The sequence below is a fragment of the Uloborus diversus genome, chromosome 7 (assembly GCF_026930045.1).
Source record: "Uloborus diversus isolate 005 chromosome 7, Udiv.v.3.1, whole genome shotgun sequence".
Taxonomy (NCBI): Eukaryota; Metazoa; Arthropoda; class Arachnida; order Araneae; family Uloboridae; genus Uloborus; species Uloborus diversus.
The window spans coordinates 132128795-132150401 of record NC_072737.1 but is presented as its reverse complement, the minus strand read 5'-3'; the positions used below and the strand labels follow the sequence as shown (position 1 = coordinate 132150401).

The following is a 21607-nucleotide window of genomic DNA, read 5'->3' as shown; positions in this document are numbered from 1 at the left end:
GTTAAACATTATCAAAACATGTTATCAAATTAATCATACAGTGGCGCGAGTTTCATTGTTGATGACGTTAGGAGCGTTACTCGATCATTGGCTATTATATATATGAGGATTTATTCTTTTAGTTTAGCGGTAAGTAGCCAATAATAAGTTTAATGAGGTTGCATAGCCTTATCAAAAACACTGCTCAGTAAATTCACTAACCATGAATATTTTAATTTCACATTTGCATTGCGGCTGGTATGGCAGCATTGAACTAGTTGATACATAAATATTATGTTAGAAAACGTTTTTTAATTGTCCAAAAGAAAATGTAAATTTGCGTTTTTATTGGCATGTTAATTTTTTTCTTTCTAAGTTGTAATCAATTTTTACGGAAATTTTATATTAAAGATTCAAGTTGAAATTTTCTGACGTAAATTAAAAATATATGTATAAACATGGAAAACACGTTAAATTTCTCACATTAAACGTTAAATAAAATACTTGAAGTAGAAATCAAATAATTTATTTAAACTCCTTCTCAAAAATACATTAAGCAATAAATGCAAGCTTTCGAACCAAATGTTGTTCGCAATTACTTTGCAAACGCAAGAACTTTCGAGGTAACTACAAATGTAAAAATAAATCTTTGGGTATTTATTTAAAGTGAGAATAAAACCAAGCGAATGGTCCCGTTTGCAAGAAACAATTCGAGAGAGAAAAGTAGATTATAGTTCTTTGACCTTAGCGTTCCTGTTCAATAAACTTGAGAAGATCATAAAACTTTTTCGGAGTCTTCTTTTAAAGTCCAGAAAGAATAAATGCTGGCAAAGTTCGAAAATCTACATTCCCTTTATTTCATGTTTCAGGCTTCCTCATAATGCAAACTATGATGATTAATTCATATGGAATATCCTTTTAATATTTATATAAAAAGAAATTTCTGTTAATGTATCATAATACAAATGTAGCGTAATGCTTGGAAAAAATATATAATATTTCACCATTCATGTCATATAATGAAGTACAGTCGATCCTCGATAAATCGATGCCTTATAACTCTAATATTCCTTTATCTCAAAGTTTTCGTTAGGCCCTGAAATAATTTAGTGCCTTCAATGCAAAGTTGTATTTATATCTCAAATGAACTCCTTTTAAGTTGAAGTTTCTGCGAAAGTTTCGATTTCATTTCATGCATAAAAATGCAGCTAAAATCAGCTTGCGTGAGGGGGAAACTTTATTTACGACAGTGCTCCTTAAGGCACACAGTGTTGATAGATTACGTGAGAAGTATCCGATTGGTTTACTTTTCTTTTTTTGTCGTGGCTGACGACCTAAAATTTCATTGTTGGCTAATTTTTGAGAATTTTAAAATTTTGGAAAAATGAAAAAAAATTTTTTATTTAATTTGAATTCTGAAAGTTTAAATTCAAATTATGTTTTTCGCAATCACGAGTTGAGACAGGACCCTACTCATTGGAGTTATTGTTTCTAGAAACGGCTCCTGTCCCCCCAAGCCTGCCCCTCCTGCTGCGCGGTTACGTGTGTACAGTTGTATGTGTGTGTGTGTAGGCGCACGTTGGTGTAGGCGCGCGTGCGTGTTGTGTAGGCTCGTATGTGTGCGTAGACCTGTGTGTATGCACGTAGGCGAGTGAGTATGTGTGTAAAACCGTGCTTGTATGAGTGTGTAAGTGCGTAAAGGCGTGCTTGTGTGAGTGTGTATGTGTGTAAGCGTGCGTGTGTGTAGGACATAGACGTCACCTCTCAGAAGAAGCAGATTCCGGGGACATTGCGCTTGCAGAGGCCGATGGGTGGTGGTGCTGCTGCAGAGGCCCCTTGTCCATGTTGAAAAAAGAACCAAACATCAAAGACGGTCAAGTGAGAACAATAAGCAATCGTGATTGCTCAAAAAAAAATCTTGCAAACATTTTGGAAAAATGAAAAAAAAAAAGTAGCCTTTATTCTCTGGAAAACTTATGTAATCTGCTTTTCGGACAAAAAGATGTTTAAACGCAATATAAACTGAAATCAATAAAAAATAAATTGGGTTGCGACGTACAAACTTAATGACGTTTTAGGATACAATAAAAAATGAAAGCAGTCAAAAATAACTTCTTTCCGAAGTATCTTCATAAAATTTACTCTATGCAAATATATTTTTGCATAGTACTAATAATTAATTTTACTTAAAATTTTGCCTAGTCTATGCACTATGCACTATTTCTCAAAAAGAAGCAAAAAATTATTCTTCAGGAGGCTGGCAAGGAACTTCCAATAACTCGAATTACAGATTACTTACAGAAGGTTTTAGCCGGTCCCTTTGGACTTCGAGTTATCAAAAGTTGACTGTATTAAAAAATATTCTTAAGTTGTTCTCTATTTGAACGAGGGGGGCGGGGAGGGTGATTGCGAACGTAATAGGTGAAGCAATGAAATTCTACAACATTTTAAATAACCACCAATTTGGATCAAGAAGCTTAGTTCACTTCACAGTTTGTTGAAAACTCGAACCCTCAGGATTACAATGGTTTTCATGGAGACCCCTCCCACCGTTTGAAAAATAAATAGTTTAATATTTCAAATTCAACCAAATAGTTATACAGCCACTCTATTTTGCATTAATTAGGCAATTAAACATAGTATCGTATTTTTTATTGAACAATTTAACTTAAAATTGAAATCAAACAACATTACTTCAAATGTCATCCACCATTTTTTTACGTTTAATGATTGGAAATTGATGATCTTTTTCGCAAACTGTTGAAACGTTAAAAAGCACTCGAGAGTTGTGCATTATAAGTTTATCTAGTAAAAAATTTTGCTTTCACTTCTTTTTATAAGCATTAGTTCGACAATAGTCACCTAGATGATTGCTTTAAAATTTCTCTTCCCCCTTTTTTTTGCCACGTAACTCTTAGAACTGCACCACGGATTCTAATGTTTCACATGATGTAAAGAGAACAATTAAAAGTCGTAAAAATAAGTGAACTGAAGCAAATTATCATAATACTGATATACATAGTTCTTTTCTGTTTAAAATATTGTTATGGATGTATTGAATTTCTTTCTATGTTATAATTTGTAAGGTTGGCTTTAGATGCAACTATCTTTATTGCTATATTTTCAGAACTCCATCTTTAGCAGATTATAGCAGTATATTTTTCAAAAGTAGTATACATAACGTTTAAGTACAACTACTGAACTAGTACTAACAATTTAGCAATCTAAATTTAACTGAAACATTTTGCAGTTAAAGTTGCAGCTCTAAATGTAAGAAGGAGATGTTAACCACGTTTTTTCTCACTTTAAGTATGAAGCTAATTAGGATTGCAAAAAAAATATCATTATGGTCGCTTTCAACAAATTGCCCGTGAAATAGTCTAAAACGTTATTAATACAAAAAAAAAGCAGAAATTCCTCCAATTAAACGTAAAAGCTATAAACTTTGAAACAACTTTCTTGTGTTAAAATTCTCAGAGAAATTTCAAATGGTTTAGAACCGAAAAGTTTTTAATACGAATGGCACAAAATTTATTGATTTGAAGCATTATAAAACCCAATAAAACAGAAATCCGATCTTAATTAGAGGAAAATATTAACCAGAAACAATGAAAAAAGTTTAGATTTGAAACCAGAAAAAATACACATGAAAATAAAGCACTAAGCTGCAAAACCAAAACTAATTAGAGCAGCAGAAAGAAAACGAAACGTGAAGAAATAATTGCAGACACTTGTTTCTGAGTAAAAAAGAAAATTGCAGAAAAAATGTAGAAAAGTGCAGTTCTGAGTTGCAAAAATATGCAAGGTTTTCTCACTACGGCTACACTGAGCTATTCTTGCTTCATGCCTTTGAGAAAGCGTACTTTCTTAACATGGGCTGTTTCGATTGTTTTCTAGTTTTCTCATTAATTGTTTGGTTAATTCCCCGTTGTTAGTACCAGTGCACTGTTTCTTGCTATTGATCATCGCTTTTATCAGATTACTTAACATTCATAAGTTCAAATCTTTTAGCATTGAAAATCGGGTTCTTAGCAATCCAGAAATAATTTGTGCTTTTCTAGCATCTAAAATCCGTTGGGGTAATTTGGGTAGTCGGGGAAATTTGGGTATAAGTTATATTTTATTGAATAAAATGAAAACTATTCATTTGATACACCTACAAATATTCAGTTATAAACATCAAGCTTACCTATAAATATATGCTGAAAAAAAATGTTGCCGAAATGCTTTTTGAAATTGATAAAAATGAATTCAACTTTTTGGAGATGTCAATGCAATGCAAATCAACTACTTCCAAATAGTACTACTATTTAAAAGTTTGAAAAAATTGAGTAAGATTGTTATTAAAACCATGCTTTGCTTTTTAACTATTACTATACCCAACTTTCTCCCATCCACGGGATAATTTGGGTATAGTGAAACTTATGTTTGCCATTTATATCCAAAAGAGTCTATTGACATGTAATTTTTAGAAAACTATTCTAGAAAGTCATAATGCTAGTTGAAATAAGAAAAAGAAAAAATATGCATTATATAAATTTATTAGAAGACAGAAAAGTTCAAAGTAGGTAATTTTTATACACAAATTACCCTAACAGACCTATTTTATATTTACTACAACAATATAATTTTCAATTAAGTCTAATTCCTTTTGCGGAAGTTGAACCTTTTTTAATCAATGCTTGGATTGTCAGAAAGCTATAAAACTCAAAAAGACTAGAAATAAAAAAAAATATATAACCTAAAATTTATGCGAACGTTAAACAATTTCTTTTCTGTTTCCTAAACGTAGATTGAAAGAAAACAAAACATTTAAATTAAAGGAACTAGTTACGAGAAAAGAAAAAATTCCATTACAATCAACCCACGTTTCATGCTACGTAAATCTGCGTAATGTTTCTCCACCTACATCTGTAGGGGATCCAAATAGGTTAGTCAATTTTATTTCCACTGGAGATAAGGTAACGAAGCATAATCTTTTGGTTTCTATGGTAACTCTGAGGAAAGGGGAAAAAAAAATGGCACGAAGAATTGTGAGAAAGTGAACATCTTTTCCGTCTCTGAGGTGTTCATTCCCAATATTTTCCAACTGTCAGCGAAACGAGATTACCGAGTGAAAAAAAAAGAGCATTTAAGCCTTAACGGGTGATGTAGGTCTTTCGATCAAAAAGTAGGATCTTTCTGTAATATGTTGGCTGAACGTGTGTTGTGTTAACTCTGAAGAGCTGAAGAATTGTTTTTACTGTAGAGATGTGATAAAAATAAGAGATACGATGAGTTGTTTTTATTTTTATACTACTAGCAAACATATGACCGTGATAAATAAAGTATGACGTGCTTGAGATTTTATGATACACTTACCAAAAACATGTTCAATCAGTGTGTCTCGGATGATAAAATGATCAAGTTTTATTATAAAGAGTGTTACCTCTTATTTATTGCTAACGATATTTTTCTCTCTCCATAATTAGTGTTTTTTTTTATTAAATATCGCAAATGATCTACTCTAGACAAAATTTAGTTAAAAAAATCTAAAAATAAAAAATGAAGATTTTTACAAATATTCAGTGTTGACATAAAAAATAAATTAAATACATTTTTTTGTTGAAAAATTATTCTTTTTTTTTTTTTTTTTTTTTTTGAATTTGCAAGTTATAGATATAAAAACTAAAGAATGATGAAATCTCTAAACGTAATATTATAAGTAGTGTATTAGTAAGAAATAAGTAAGTTGTTGTCAATTATTCAGTTTTAAATCCCAACTGTAACCATCTTAAACAAATGAATTTTTGATAGACCATTTATTAGGAAGCGAGCATAAAATTTGTCTGAACTTAAATCTGCATTCTAATTCGAGGTGGATATCAAGAAAATGTATTCAAGGAGCAATTACAGTAGCTAGTATGAATTATATAAGTTCAACAAAAAAAAAAAAGGAAAAGTGGATAATTTTTAGTTAGATTTTTACAAAGAAAATTTAATTGAAAGTGGTTTGACTTGGTTACTTTCTGCTCTCAAACAAATCTGGTGGTAGCATTTTAAACGACATCAACTACAATAATGATAATAATCACAAACAATAATATTGGTGATGATTATAAAACTTTAATGATTGTGTTAACAAAAATAATAACATAAATAATCAATAGTTCGAGCGATTGAAAAACGTATTAAAGAATCTATACATAGAATGCTATTGACACAACTTCTACACAGATTGAAGTACAAAGCTTTTCCGAAGTACTAAGAAATCAATCACATTCCTACTGCACTTGGTAACTTTTCATAGTTTAAATCATGCCATTTAACATTGAAAAACAACAAATTTAACCATATGCATTTAATAGCAGTTCGTTTTGTTAAGAGCTTATAATGCCTTACTTAACTGTATCGAGTACTTGAAATCGCTTATTAAATATTTTAGGAAGTAATATAAGATCTCATGTAAAATAAACATCAGTATTAGGGTGGGTCGATTTTGACTTTTTTTTGAAATCGAAAACGCCTGTGGTGGGAAAAGTTGTGTATTGGTATCAAATGCTCGTATAAAAATTTTTTTGGAAATCAAAATATATTTAGATTCCCCGCCAGCTCCTTAAAGTTTGGCCAAATATGTAAAAATTGACATTTTTTAAATTTTTTAAAAAAAATCTTATGTATAATATTTTTAATCGCCTGTGGTGGGAAAAGTTTTGTATTGACATCTAATGCTCATATACATTTTTTTTTTTGGTAACCAAAATATATTTAGATCCCTCACTAGTTTCTTGAAATTTCACCAAATATGGAAAAATTGACATTTATTTGTTATTTTTTTAATTTCTCATGTTTGATTTTTTTAATCACCCGTAGTGAAAATGATTGCCAGTAAGATTCTCCACTCATAAGTAATAATAATAATAATAATAATCAAGCTCCACTCAACCGGTGAAATTTGGAATATTTTCAAAGTTTTTAAAATCTTGCCGTTTTAAAGCAAATATTTTATCTAACACCTTTTTTTTTTAAAATTTAAGCATTTTTTATACTTTATTTTTCTATAATAACACTATAGAATTCTTTAGGATTAAAACATAGGTATAAAAGATTAAAGTACCTGAAGTCCGTCGTCGCAGCTCTACAGCAGCTCTTCACTCATTTTCCCGAAATATTAGGGGAAAATGATTAAGAATTCACCTCGAAGTTTTTTGTAATAAAGAAGTTTTACACCTTATACATTGCTTTGTTCTCAAATTTTGGCATTAATTTTCGGGAAGCCAATGTTGTACGTATAAAGCCATCATGGCGTGTTGCTCCACAAACAGATAAAGATGCTTCTGTCACCAACCTATTTGCTCTTTCTACCGCTTGTGTATGACATGTTAAGTTCCACAACTCACTTTCAATAACGTCACCCGTTTCAGCTACTTTCTCAAGTTCCACATTGGGTATTTGTTTGGTGAGTGGGGGGTCTGTAAGGACACAATTTTGCCAATTTATCAATTGTGTATAGTCTTTTGCTTCAAAAATTAGAGTTGGAATGACAAAATCACGAACAGTTTCATTAGTAAGAGTTCGGGCCTTCAGAATTTTTCGGTAGCCTAATTTCCTTACTGAGGATCGTGTGTCGTTGATCATGGCTATCAGCAGGTTTTCTGGATAACCAAAAAAACCATTTCTTTATATAACAGGGTCAACTACTGGTTTCAAATCATCGTTAAGATATCTTGAGGTGTGGATAAGTTCCCATAGATGCTGTGCACCGGCTGTGCATGAAGGCTCAGTTTTAATCGAAAACCAAACTTTTGCATACACTTTTATAATGTATTCTACAAGAGTCCCTATTTCCAGCGATGGCTCTTTTGTACCAACATACAAACGAAGTACTCTATTCGCTGTTGTAAGCCACCTAGCATGAGATAGCTTTCCTGGTGATTTGGTGGACAGTGATGATGAACAATTTCCTGAACATATTGCTTGACATATGTGATACAAATATTTTTGGTCAGTGCTAAGTCCGTCTGTATCAACTGTTGGCAAATCAAAAGCGATTTTTTTAAAGTTGACAATTGGAAGCTGCTCACATGTGCCAAGAAGCTTCCCTACAGGACCATTATATGTAAAAGGACCTGTAGTGCTTCCATCAAGATGCCGTAACAGATAGCGTAAAGGTAGCTCATTGGCGTGCAATTGACATATGAGCCGCTGCAATGGCCTTTTTAAGTGCAGCTCAAAAAGTCTTATTACACCACCTTTCACACCAGTATTGACTGCTGTTCCATCTGATCCTACTGCAATTAAATCCACAGTAGATACTTGGGTTGTTTTTAAATAGTCTAATATGCTTGATAACACTTCATTTGCTGTTCCAATTCTTCTGCCCTGAGTTTTTCGTTACGATTTCTATTTGGTTCATATATGCTTGGCTAAGTGCCAAGAACAGGCCGATTTGTCAGCTTGGGGTGGGTGATTTAAATAGTTTCATTATATCACAGAGAAGAAGAAAAATAAACATTCGGAGGAATCACACCATCTGTCTCTTAACAGTTAAAACTAAGCAGAAGGAGCAAAGAAAAAAGGCAAAACGCGCAATTTCAGATTCCCGGCAGGGGTGATGTATGTAATATGATATGATAATTATTTTGTTCACAAACAAATGGACTTACTATTTACTATTTACATCGCAAGTAATTAAAAAATATACATAAGAAATGAACAAAAAGTTTTGAAAAAATCAATTTTTACATATTTAGCGAAACTTCAGGGACCTAGCAGAAGATATAAATATATTTTAACTACCAAAAATTTTTTTAAATGAACATTAGATGTCAATACACAACTTTTCCCATCACAGGCGATTAAAAATATTATGCATAAGTTTTTTTTTTTTAATTTAAAAAATGTCAATTTTTACAGATTTGGCCAAACTTTAAGGGGCTGGCAGGGGATCTAAATATATTTTGATTTCCGAAATTTTTTTTACGCGAGTATTTGATGCCAATGCACAACTTTGCCCACCACAGGCGTTTTCGATTTCAAAAAAAAGTCAAAATCGACCCACCCGATTAAAGATACAATGAAATCCACCTTCAGTTATTCTTAAGTTATTGAATGTAGACGAAAAAAATGAAAATCAAAGAAATCCCTAATTTCTGAAGTTACAAAAACGCTAATTTGAATACTGGAAATGCATTCAATTTACACAAATTTCAGAAGAGATTTATTGCGACAACAGATACAAAGGCTTAATATACTAGTAAAGCATTAGAAAAGTACTGTTAAAATTAAGTATTTGTACGTTTTTAATTTTTCGATAAACATTTATTTTAAGTTAGCAGTCGAAAAGAAGTTTAGCTCTAAACATCAAAAGGAAAACACTTAAAGACCTTAGATCTTACTGATAAAGTGATTTTCTTATATTGTAGGTAACAAATAAAAATCAAGTTTTTTAATTTCAAGTTTTCTAGATGAGTGGCTTCAACTTGAGCGATATTTAACTAATTTACCAATAAAAGTCTCTTAAGTTTGTAAATTACAAAAAAATAAACAAAGCCAATCAACTGAGATGGCTTGATCATCAATGCAGAAAAATCTGGTAAAGGAAATAACCATTTAAAATTTAGAGGAAAAGAGAAGAAGAAATAGGCCGTTTTATGACATGGATGGATGGGTGGTTGAGGAGCATAGGTGTCGATAAATAAAGGACGTCAACATTGAAAGCTTTCCATTTCTTCTTTGGTACTAAAATTTAAAGGAGATTCAGTGCCGTGCCTCAGATGTGCACCAAAAAAAGGGGGGGGGGAGCATACAATTGACTTTATTCTTTTTACTCCAATTTTCAAATAAGTTTTCTGTTTGGGGTCTAAAACTCTCTGCACACTCTTCAGTTTTCTACCAATCGAACGGTTCGATTTCTTTTACGTAGTAGGATCTGCATTCGATTATTCGAACATAAGTCAACAAGAACGTCTGCAATTAGTATTTTAAGAAAGTGGTACTCTTTTGTTTCTTGATTCAATAATTAAACCGTTTGTTTTCCCCAACCTTGAATGAAACAGGCTGTTTTTGTTCAATTGTACAGTTTTTTTTTTTGGGGGGGGGGGAGAGGAAAATGGTTTCTTTGACTGTTTCCATCATTAGAGTGAAGAAATTTGACACAACATGCATTAGGGCCATTCGGTTGAGCCCTTCATAGTGACTTTTTTTAATTTTTTAATTCGATTTTGTTTTACTTGTATATTTCATTTTTAAGCGAAATTTTCACTGAAATTCCTTCTTTTGTAAAAAAAAACAACTCTCATGTCTTTAATTTTTACATTGATCAAAGTACAGTTTTAAAAGTAAAAATATTTATTTTTGGCTAAAACTAAATAAAATATGTTTTTGCTACGCCTCCAAGAAAAATGCGATCTGGTTGAATTATAATGTAGAACATTAACAAAAAGAATGAAACATAACTCGACGAATATCGAACGTCAATACCACGGACTTCAGGCTTAATTTTGGTTAAAAAAGAAATAAATACAAAGCATTAAATATTTAATAAACCTGAAAATTACCACCCTAAATACAAACTATTTAGTATTTTAGAAAAAAAAAATTTTTTTTCGCTTTAAATGGCTTATTTTTAGAAATCGTTCCAAAGTAGCACTAAAAATACATACTGCTTTCAAAACAGTATTTCTTAATCGTTTTTTCAAGTCAAAATCAGTACTAAAGAAGTTAAAAGGAAATAATTTCTAATGAAAATAAAGGAATTAAAAATTTCGGGAAATTTTTTATTCAAAAGTATTTTACGCTAGTTTTTAATTTTTTTAATTGTTTGGGACGAAATGCTTTCAAAGTAAATTAATGAAGCTTAACTATCTCAAAAATTAACTCAAACGGTGGTTGAGAAAAAACCTTCTTAACTAAAACAGCTAGTGAAAGTCTGCGTAAACTATTTTTCAAAACAAAAAAGAACTTATAAAATATTTCTAGTAGAAAAAACTGTTTAGTTTGAAAGTTAGAAAACGAAAAGTACCTATCACATTTTTTCCGTCGTTGCGGAGATAATTGTTATTATCCTTTTACTTTAAAGCGATTCATTATCTATCAAATATTTGGAATCATTCTTAAACAAAGAAAAGAAATATTTGAATGTGTCCAATTATCATTAGAATAAATAAACATTTTTTCTCAATAGCATTAGCAAAGAAACCTTTTTTTTTTTTTTTTTTTTCTTTTTTTTTTGCAGCAGTGTAAGATCATTGCGATCTAAAAATAGAATAAACTTAGCAATTATTTACTTAAACTTTTGTGTGAGACATAATGTTTTTTCTATTTGAGTAGAGAAGAGTATTTTATTCAGCATGCATATTAAGAGCATAACTTTGCCTTAAATAAACTTAGACATTTTAGATATCTATTCCGGAAATACACATATTGTATTGCAAATGGCTTGAGACTAATAACCATTACTTTTACCATTCCTTCTTTAACCCATATTATCAAATAAAGAAATAACTATTTTGTGCTTTCACAACACGCATGTTTTACAGAAAAAATTGATATCCAGAAGCTTTTCAGAATTTTGAAATTAATCAAATTAGACGAGATCGCATCGCTTTCAAGTTTATAATTTCTTTCAAAACTCTTTAAATGTACTGTGCTACAAGTCGCAGAGTTACACAATGGTTTTAATATAATAATACACATATCAGAAAATAATATGAATCATTTTGTGCAAGAATTTGAATTCTCAAAACTGGTTAGTTAAATAAAAAAAACCGTAAAGAATAATGTATTAAGAAAATCTAACTTGGAAAAAAAATACATAAATTTCTCAGTATTAAAAAAAGAAACAAATTTCATATCGCTGCTCCAAAGTGTCTAAAAAACTCATTTCAGAAAAATGCACACAACTTTTCTCTTGCTTTCTAAAAAAACGCATGCACACATAATTTTCATTTCATCACAATAACTCAGTTGCAGTGGTGCTGCATCAGATGTTGAAAGCAAAAAGATAGCATGTGATTTCGCATTTTTTCATTTCTTTTTGTTACGTCTATTTTCTTCAATCCGTGTATGTAAAGATATGTATTCAATCGTTGGAAACGACAAAAGAAAAAAAAACTTATATGGACATAACACATAAGTACAATATCTTATCAAGCATTTTCATTGATATATTTTTGCCAATAGTCTGCCAAAGTCATGATTACAGGACAAAATAATTAGGTGTGTCTGGAATGCAAATCAGTCATCAACTGCTCGGTAGATCTCTTTGGGGGAGGGGGGGGGGGGGGGTAGCATCAAAATATTCATTTTTTTTTACGATTTTTTTTAATGGTTTGATCAAATTTATTTAAAACTTTTGTGCACTATCATGCATGGTTTTAAGAACATTCCAAATATTTTTGAGCAAAAAAATATCCACAGACAAGCCGGTGACAGAGCTTTTTTCAGAGCTCGTTTGGAAAAAGATGATTTGCCGTGTTCACTGTATCTCAGCTGATATTTATCTGAAATCCATTTGAATTTAGTCAAAGTATTAATACTCCTCTCCCCCCCCCCCCCCCAACCTTTTCAGATCTTTTTTTTTCTTATTTTTAAAATTTTTGTTGGCCATTTGAAGTAAAAAGTGTTATTTTTCACGAAAAATTGCGTTATTTTGTTAGTGAAAAATCCATTAAAAAAATTAAAAAAAAAACACATACTCAACGTAGAAGGAGGGATTTCATATGCTGAAAGTGTGAACGAAATTTAAAAGGAGCTACAGTTTGAAGGAGCGGAGACTGAATACTTTATAACTTTGAGAATTTAGCTCAAACTGACTCGAAATTTTGGGAATGTATTATTTTTGAAATGTTTAACTACAAGACGAAACAAAAAAGAAAAATATCAATTTTTTGAAACTACCTCCCTTCCCCCTTAAAAAAAGGTGTTCCCCTGACGACATAGACACTTATCTATAAATGCTAGAGCAAAAATTGTGGATGAAGCAATTGCTATAAAGTATTCTCATATCGTCAGCAGCATTCGTTGTGAGACAAAAGAAATAAATCTATGAAATTTAACGTTTTTTAGCCAACTTTCCCAGTAAAAGTCAGAAAAAGAAGAAAAAAAGCATGAAAGAAGGTTTAATGCATCTTAAAAATATCGCGAAAAACAAAAAAAAACAAAAAAGACAAGAATAGATAAAATTAAATAACAATCGAAAAATTAAAAATTGGAAAGTAGGGTATTGAGATTTGAAAAAATGTCTGTCGGTCTGTCTGTCTGTCCCCCCCCCTAATAACTTTTGAGTGAATAGTCCGATTAGAAAATTTTTTTTTTAATTCGAAAGATCTCGGCGCGCATACCTCATTCCTATATTTCATTTTTTGATTTGAACTATTTTTTGTTTAATTTTGAACAGTTAAAAAACCTAACATTAGCGCCTACGGAGAAATTCAAGGCAATTCCGAACTGTGAGGCGAATTTGCTTCGAACAAACATTGCAGGGAAAAGCTTTTAATGAAAAACTTGTATATAAAATGTGTTTTTGATTTGAACAAATTTCCTTTCGATTTTGAACAGTTCAATTCCTTTAACATTAGCGCCTACGGGGAAACTGAAAGTCAATGTAGATTCCGTACTTAAAGGCGGATTTACTTCAAACAAATTTTGTTAGAAATGGCTCTTGACGACAAACTCCAGACTCCGACTCCTAAAATTTAGGGGCACCTGAACCTAAACTGGCTTTTTTTTGACTTCGACTCCTGTGCCCGACAATTAATCGGACTCCGATTCCCCGACTTCGACTCTGACTTCGTAGCTTTGGCAAAAATTTATACACGGAGGACAAATGACTGACTCCGATTCTTTGATATTCAACTCCGACTCCTTTATCTGAAAATGAGATTGACTCCAACTCCGACTCCGCAGCTATGGTTTTAACTGTGAAATAGTGAAATAATTATTGTTGATATGACTTGTTTTTATTTTCACGCTAAAGTTTTAATTTATGTATTCTGTTTTCAACGGATAAACTCGAAGTCATTTATGTTTCTACATAAAGATATGCGCAGACGATTTTTTTTTTTTTTTTTTTTTTGACAATGAAAATTATTTCTTTAATTTGACATTTTATTGTTTTTATTTGTTTTGGCAAGTGCATTAATTCATTTAACAAAATATTTTTGGCAGCAGGGGAAAAAGAAACGATTTTTTTTTTTTGATATAATGTATTTATTTTAATGAGCTTATTAATTTTGACTATTATTCTTTCGTACTGAAAGCTTTTAAAAAAAATTTAATGGAAAAAAATAGCTGCTTTGTTTGAAAGGTGCTGCTATTTTTTTTACGCATCTAATTTTTTAGACGACTGAGGAATATTGTATTCCTAGAAATCAGCTTAAAATATTTAAAAAATATGTTTGAAACAATTTGCGATTTTAGCTATTTTTGAGGATATTGATCAGGTACTAGAAAGTAGTATGGGTATACGGGAAAGTAGGCTCGTTTAGTTCTAGACAGAACTTCTTATTTAACAACTAAGAAGGTTGCTCCTGATATCACTTCTAGCTAGCGTGACGTTAAAATTTTGTGCGATTGCTATTGCCTTTGCGATTGGTCAGACCAGTTACACGACCCTTCTTAGTTTCGTTGAATAACTAATGCTCGCAACCAAATTCTGTCAAGAACTTCAAAAAAATTAAGTACACCATACGCCATTATAGTAAAGGTATAATTTCGACTGTAATATATTTTTACCCTAAAACCATCAACGAATACATAATAATTTTAATACAGAGTATTTAAGACATATAAAAAATCTGAAGAAATAAACTGAAGTTTACGCAAACTTACAACTTTAACACAAAGTAAAAACCTAGCTGAAATTCGTGATTGCAAAAGGTTTAATTTCACAAACGAAATCGAGGTTTTTTCGGTTTTTTGTTTTTTCCCTCTTTTTTCTGCTGATTTTTTTCTTCGTTGTCATAATTAAAAATTTTCTGGTGAGATATAATCAAAATTTATATATTTAGTGTTTTTTTTTTTTCGTACAACGTAATGGGACAAAAGCTAAGACGATGCTTCTCTGAAATCCAGCAAACAATGAAATTGGGCAATATTGTACTCTAAACGTTGTTCAGACCCTGTGAGCAATAATTTCCACTTTTTACCGAATTAACTATTTATACTGCTTAGTTACATTCATCCTTTTGAGTTCATTGATACACTTTATTAACTAGAACATCTTATATACGTATATAGAGAGTAATAAAACGGGTTTGTATATTTGTGTAACTTTTATTTTGATGGCGATGACAATTTGCTTTATCTGAATTTTTTTTCATGTGGCATTGTTTTAGGCATAAAATAAGCCTGTTGAATGTATATTTCGAAATAACTTCAGTTTCAATTTTAGAGATGATTTGTTTAATAATTTAAATGTTTGATTTCTGTTTTTTTTTTCTTTCTTAAATTTTTCTTTTTTGCATTTACATTACATTTATAAAACTTCCAGATTGCGTTAATTCACTTTGAAGAGAAGAAGCAGGTTAATAATTGATATATTTGAAAAAGCTGATTTTTTTACATTGCAAACAGCTTTGATTCATGGTATTTTTTAATCAAAATGATTACAAGTTTTCAGTGAATCTCATTTGGGACGCCGCTTTCTGGATTTGATGTAGACCTTCCTGCATCAAACAGACTATTAACATCACAAGCTTTCATATAAGTGGTAATTTATAATGCAGCTAGTAACTTTCATAAACGTTTTAATTAAAAACTACTGGACATGGTGCCAAATATTTTTATTTTTATCTTTTTCTGTCTTATCTGACTTTGCCTGAAGTAATAGCTGAAATAAAATACAGTAAACTTCCGATTATCGGCGGTCGGATCATCTGCGGTTCACATTATCCACGGGTATTTTTCCTTTTTAGCCTACTTTCCCAGTAAAAATCAGAGAAAGAAGAAAAAAGCATGAAAGAAGGCTTAGTACATCTTAAAAATATCCCGAAAAACAAAAAAAAGTCAAAAATAAATAAAATAGTTAGATAAATATTGAAAAATTAAAAATTGGAAAGTAGGGTATTGAGATGGGGGAAAATGTCTGTCGGTCTGTCTGTCTGTCGGTCTGTCTGTCTGTCCCCCCCCCCCTAATAACTTTTGAATGAATAGTCCGATTCGAACAAATTTTTTTTTCGTTAGAAAGATCTCGGCGAGGACATCTCATTCCCATAATTCATTTTTTGATTTGAACAATTTTTCGTTCAATTTTGAACAGTTCAAAAAAACTTAACATTAGCGCCTACGGGGAAATTCAAATCAAAAATAAATCTTGAACTTAGAAGCGAAGTGACTTCAAACAAACTTTGTAGGGAAAAACTTTAAATAAAAAACATGTATCGAAAATATCTTTTTGATTTGAACAAGTTTTCATTCAATTTTGAACAGTTCATATCTCTTAACATTAGCGCCTAAGGGGAAACTGAAAGTCAATATAGATTCCGAACTTAAAGGCGGATTTACTTCAAACAAACTTTGTTGGAAATAGCTCTTGACGACCTACTCCAGACTCCGACTCCGAGAATTTAGGGGCACCTGACACCGACTCTGACTCCTGTTCCCGACAATTAATCGGACTCCGACTCCCCGACTTCGACTCTGACTTCGTAGCTTTGGCAAAAATTTATACACGGAGGACAAATGACTGACTCCGATTCTTGGATATTCGACTCCGACTCTTTTATCCCAAAATGAGATTGACTCCGACTCCGCTGCTGTGGTTTTAACTGTGAAATAATTATTGTTGATATGATTTTTTTTATTTTCACGCTAAAGTTTCAATTTAGGTATTTAGTTTTCGGTGAATAAACTCGAAAAATATGCGCAGACGAATATTATTTTTTTTTTGACAATGAAAATTATTTCTTTAAGTTGACATTTTATTGTTTTTTTTTTATTTTGGTAAGTGCATTAATTCGTTTAAAAAATTATTTTTGGCAACAGGGGAAAAAGAAACGATTTTTTTTATATGATGTATTTATTTTAATGAACTTATTATTATTATTTTTTCGTTTTGGAAGCTGTTAAAAATTTTTTTTAATGGAAAGAAGTGTATTAGCTGCTTTGTTTAAAAGGTGCTGCTATTTCATTTGTTCGTTTTTTTTTTGAAGAAAAGTAAGGAATATTTTATTCCTAGAAATCAGCTTAAAATATTTAAAAAAATATGTTTGAAAAAATTTGCGATTTTAGCTATTTTTGAGAATATTGATCAGGTACTAGAAAGTAGTATGGGTATACGGGAAAGTAGGCTCGTCTAGTTCTAGACGGAACTTCTTGTTTTTTTTAGCAGTGATGACTCACGACAAGTGACGGCGATTCGGGGGGGGGGCAAGGGGGGCTGCCCTCATTCCAATTTTTTCATCATCAAAGATTACCTCATCGTTAAGATTTCAATTTCAGAACATTTTGGGTGAAATTATCCAAACATTAACATCAACAAATATTGTTTAAAATTTCAATTTTAAAACCTCAATTTTGAAAAATTTCTGGGAGAAAATCCCCGAGCGGACTCCATGTTTCTTTTATATTCAAAGATGACCTAAATTTACTTTATAAAGACTCCTGTTTGAATTAAAAAATGCAGGAAGAAAATTCCCCTAGATTGTGCAAAACTGCGTTTTCAAGACTCCTATTTGCAAAAAAAAAAAAAAAAATAAATAAATAAATAAATAAAAACAAAAGCCGGAGATATTTTTCTGAAATCCCCAAAGGAAGTTCAAGATTGAGTTCTTAGGATTTCATAAGTTCAAAAGAAAATACTGGGAGAATCTCCGAACCCTTTCGTTCCTCCTTAAGTTAATAAAAGAGAAGTCTGAAATAACGTTTTAAAAGACGTTTAAAAATGTTTTAAACTTCGCAAATTTCTGTGAGAGAACTCATAACCCCTTGCTCTAAGTTTGCTGAAGAGCTCTTTAATTTGCGTCTTTACGACATCATTTTAAGAATTTTTCCTTCAAGATCCTTCCTCACCCTTACATTACCAAAACAGTTCAAACTTCTTCGTTTTTATTATTATTCTTAATAAGACTTTATTTAAAAAAAAAATACGGGGTCATCCTTGGAAACTAATCTCTATTAACCAAGCGTTGACAAAACTCTACTAAAACGGCGTTTTTAAAACTTTAATTCCAAAACATTTAAGCGAGAAAACATCAGGGGCCCTCCCCCCTCCCCCCGCCAGTCACTCAAGATAGGCTTAAATAGTCTTCAACTTCCTAACAAAAATTTGCCCCTTCACTTATAAGTCCCACTCGCCGCCTCTGATCACGACTAACTGATATATTAAAAAAAAATTAAGATATGTACTAATATTACAGTCAATACATGTTTTTTAAACTTAAGATTGTGTCATTGTTCGTTTTATACATTTGCACATATTTTTTTCATTCAATGGTATCGTTTTTAGCTATAATTTAAATGTATGTGCGAGTATTATTCATATTTTTTAACTTTTATTTCCATTAGTATCGTTTCTTATTTATTATTCGGATTATCCACGTTTTTCCTTATACGCGGCTATTGCAAAGATATTTCATACGATCTATATTCTTTGGCCATTGTACCACCCTAATCCGTGGATAATAGGAAGTTTACTGTATGAACCAATGCATAAACACAACATTAATGATAAATAAATAAACTACAAATGTCTATTTCAAATGAAAGAAATTTTGCCCATGTTTCTCAAAATATTATTTATTTTTATTTAATTATTTATTTACTTTTTTCTTTAATCTTTCCTATAACAGTTTGGGTGTTTTTTATTTTACTTAGCGAACAGAAAAATCATTTTTGAATTTAAAAAAAAAACTTACACTCTTCTAAAGGTTGCCGTACGTACTTACGACGCAGCGGGATAGTTCCTTCGAGAACTCTTAACATACGAATGAGTTTTATTGAAAAATGTGTTTTCAGCCGTTGAATAAGAATGCGCTGTAGAATGTTTCCCCCGTGTGAAATTAAATATGCGATTCAGTTACGACTCACAGCTTCTTCAGTCTTGAATGAATTTTTTCTACGTTTAATTTTTACTACTAATTTTTAGAAATTTGGCACCGAAAAAACAGTAATCGATAAGATTAAAAATTCCCTCGCTCTTTCAATAAACATTGAACTTGGATATTTTTTTAAAAATTACTTGATATGATTTTTTTTTTCAAATGCTCCCCTTATATCTGAACATAACCAGGAGGGGGAACAAATAATAAAGGAAATCATTTTTTTTTTGCAAAAGTATATTGTACGTAATGTTTTATGAAATGACCAAAGAAGAAACGCATAAAATATGTTATTTATTTGAATTCAAAATTGATTTTTGCTCTATTGTTGACTATATTTTATATTTACTAATCTATAACTTAATATTCAAACACATAAATAAATAAATAAAAATAAAAAACTTGATTTTTTAATGTGCAAACAAAGTAAACCGTGATGAACTATTTTGTTATTTAGTGGTAGAAAACAATCACAGCAAGATATTACTGCTTAACAATGTTTTATAACAAACTTAAAGATTAAAACAAATAGAGAAGTGTTAAACGCTCCACTCTTGTTAATATATTAGGGATTGAAGTTCTTTTCTCTTACAAAGAAGAAGTATAGTATAATGTAATAATATCTTATTTAAAAAGGGTGGGGGAGACGACTTCTAACACCTACTGCGTTCATCAGCTTGTTTGAGACAAAACCATTCGTTTGACAAAAAAAAAAAAATATCATTAATATACAGGAGCCCGATAAAGTCGGTTGTTATCCCACCGTTATCCCAGCCATTTTAAGGAGCAATTCAGATGTTTCCGTTGTCCTATACACGCTGTAATCTCAGTTAAATGAAAAGATTCATTCTTTCTTTATTTATTTATTTTTTTGGTAGATAAAAGTTTGATATTAGGTACACTTTTGTGAATATTTTTCTTAAACTGAGCTCAGAATTTATTTATTGTGTATGAGTTTTCTTTTTTAAAACGAATTCAGGCGATAATTGGAGGATTCAACGGGGGACATGCAACCCACGGGGCACAGATTAAATATTGTTGAGACTTCGAGTTATAGTGAGTTAATTGTATGTATGTTTCCCTATACAGATTAAAAGTTTGCGTCGGATCTCGATCAAATTTCGCAGGGAGATGCTTCAGCTCCCGAGAAGTAACATAGAGATTAGGGGTTTGAAACGTCAAAAAAGTGATGAACCGTTCGTATTCCAAGACTAAAAATGCCATTAAATGGCTCTTTCTATCCGAAATAATTATACGATTATCTTAATTTCGGTCTCAATCGAAAGCCCGCAAAAAAATACTCTTGAAGTAGATTTACTTCCATTGGATTTCAAAACCACCAAGTTGGAATTTACAAGGAAATCTGCAGCGAACTCAGTTTGAATCATCGTGAAGAAAATCATTGAGAAGAAAGATCTGTTGCCATTTTTTTGTCAGCTGTGTCTAGCTTTTGTTTTGAGGCTATTCTTGTAATCGAAAGATTTAAAAAAATTCCGTTAGGTTACTTTTCCGCGATCTGTCGAGAAATTTCACAGATTTTTTGAGCAATCACGATTGCTAATTATTTTTATTTGAACGTCCTTGATGTCCGGTTCCTTTTTCAACCCCACCGTCCTCTGCAGGCGTGACTCCTCCCGGTAGCCGCTGCTCCTGGTCGCTGGCGTCCATGTACTACATACGCACACGCTCATACATACTCACACACATACACACACGCCAACGTGCATACACTCAGGTCTACGCACACACACAAACCTACACATACACAACTATTCACACGTAACCACCCAAGAGCAGGGACAGGAACCGTTTCTAGAAACAAGTGAATGGGGTAGTAACCAATGAGTAGGGTCCTGTCGCAACTCGTGATTGCGAAAAATATAATTTGAATTAAAAAATTATGAGTTAAAATTAATTTTTCTTTTCTTTTTTTTTTGTTCAAGCCTGATTGTTCAACACGCGTCACTCGACATGACATTTATTTTTGAGGAAGACCGTGCAAAACCGGGTGACGCAGCTAGTTCAGAAATAAATAGGAAATATCCATTTGCTGAGGCAAAAAAACTGACTCTGAGGCAAAAAAAAAAAAAAAAAGCTCACTGCGAGTAAAAGAAAACATTACTTCATTCGCTAACAAACAGCCATTAGGTTAAATTTTCATATACAATTCCTCTCAGAGAGTTTAGTCTTAGACACAAAGCGCAAAATTGTATGTTTCAGTTCATAAAAGAAATTGAAGCGTCTAAAGCTGAAACATTGAAATTTTATTTCACTCCACCCCAAAAAAAGTTATTGAACAGAGCACTCATTCGAAAAGTATGTTTTGATTCAAAAAAATATACTACTCAGTAAAAAATTGTTACTACAAAAGAATCTTTAAAAACTATACAAGTTTGATCGAAAACAAATTACCCAGGTTTCGATGAAGATTAACCTTTTTTTTTATATAGAAAAACAAGAGATGGTTGGGGTGGAGATAATTTGAAGGAGTTAGACCTTAAGTAAAAAGCATTTATTAACGCGATTAAGATCAAATTCACGTTCAACAAGAAAACAATGAAAAGACTAACAGAGAATGACTACCAAAGATTTCACTTATATTTCACTAA

General features: G+C 31.4%; 1 protein-coding gene across 1 annotated transcript in view; it reads right to left on the bottom strand.

Moving 5' to 3' along the window:
* Positions 1-21607, bottom strand: part of LOC129226627 (uncharacterized) — a 351739-nt gene that overhangs the window by 206073 nt on the left and 124059 nt on the right. The window lies entirely within an intron of this gene.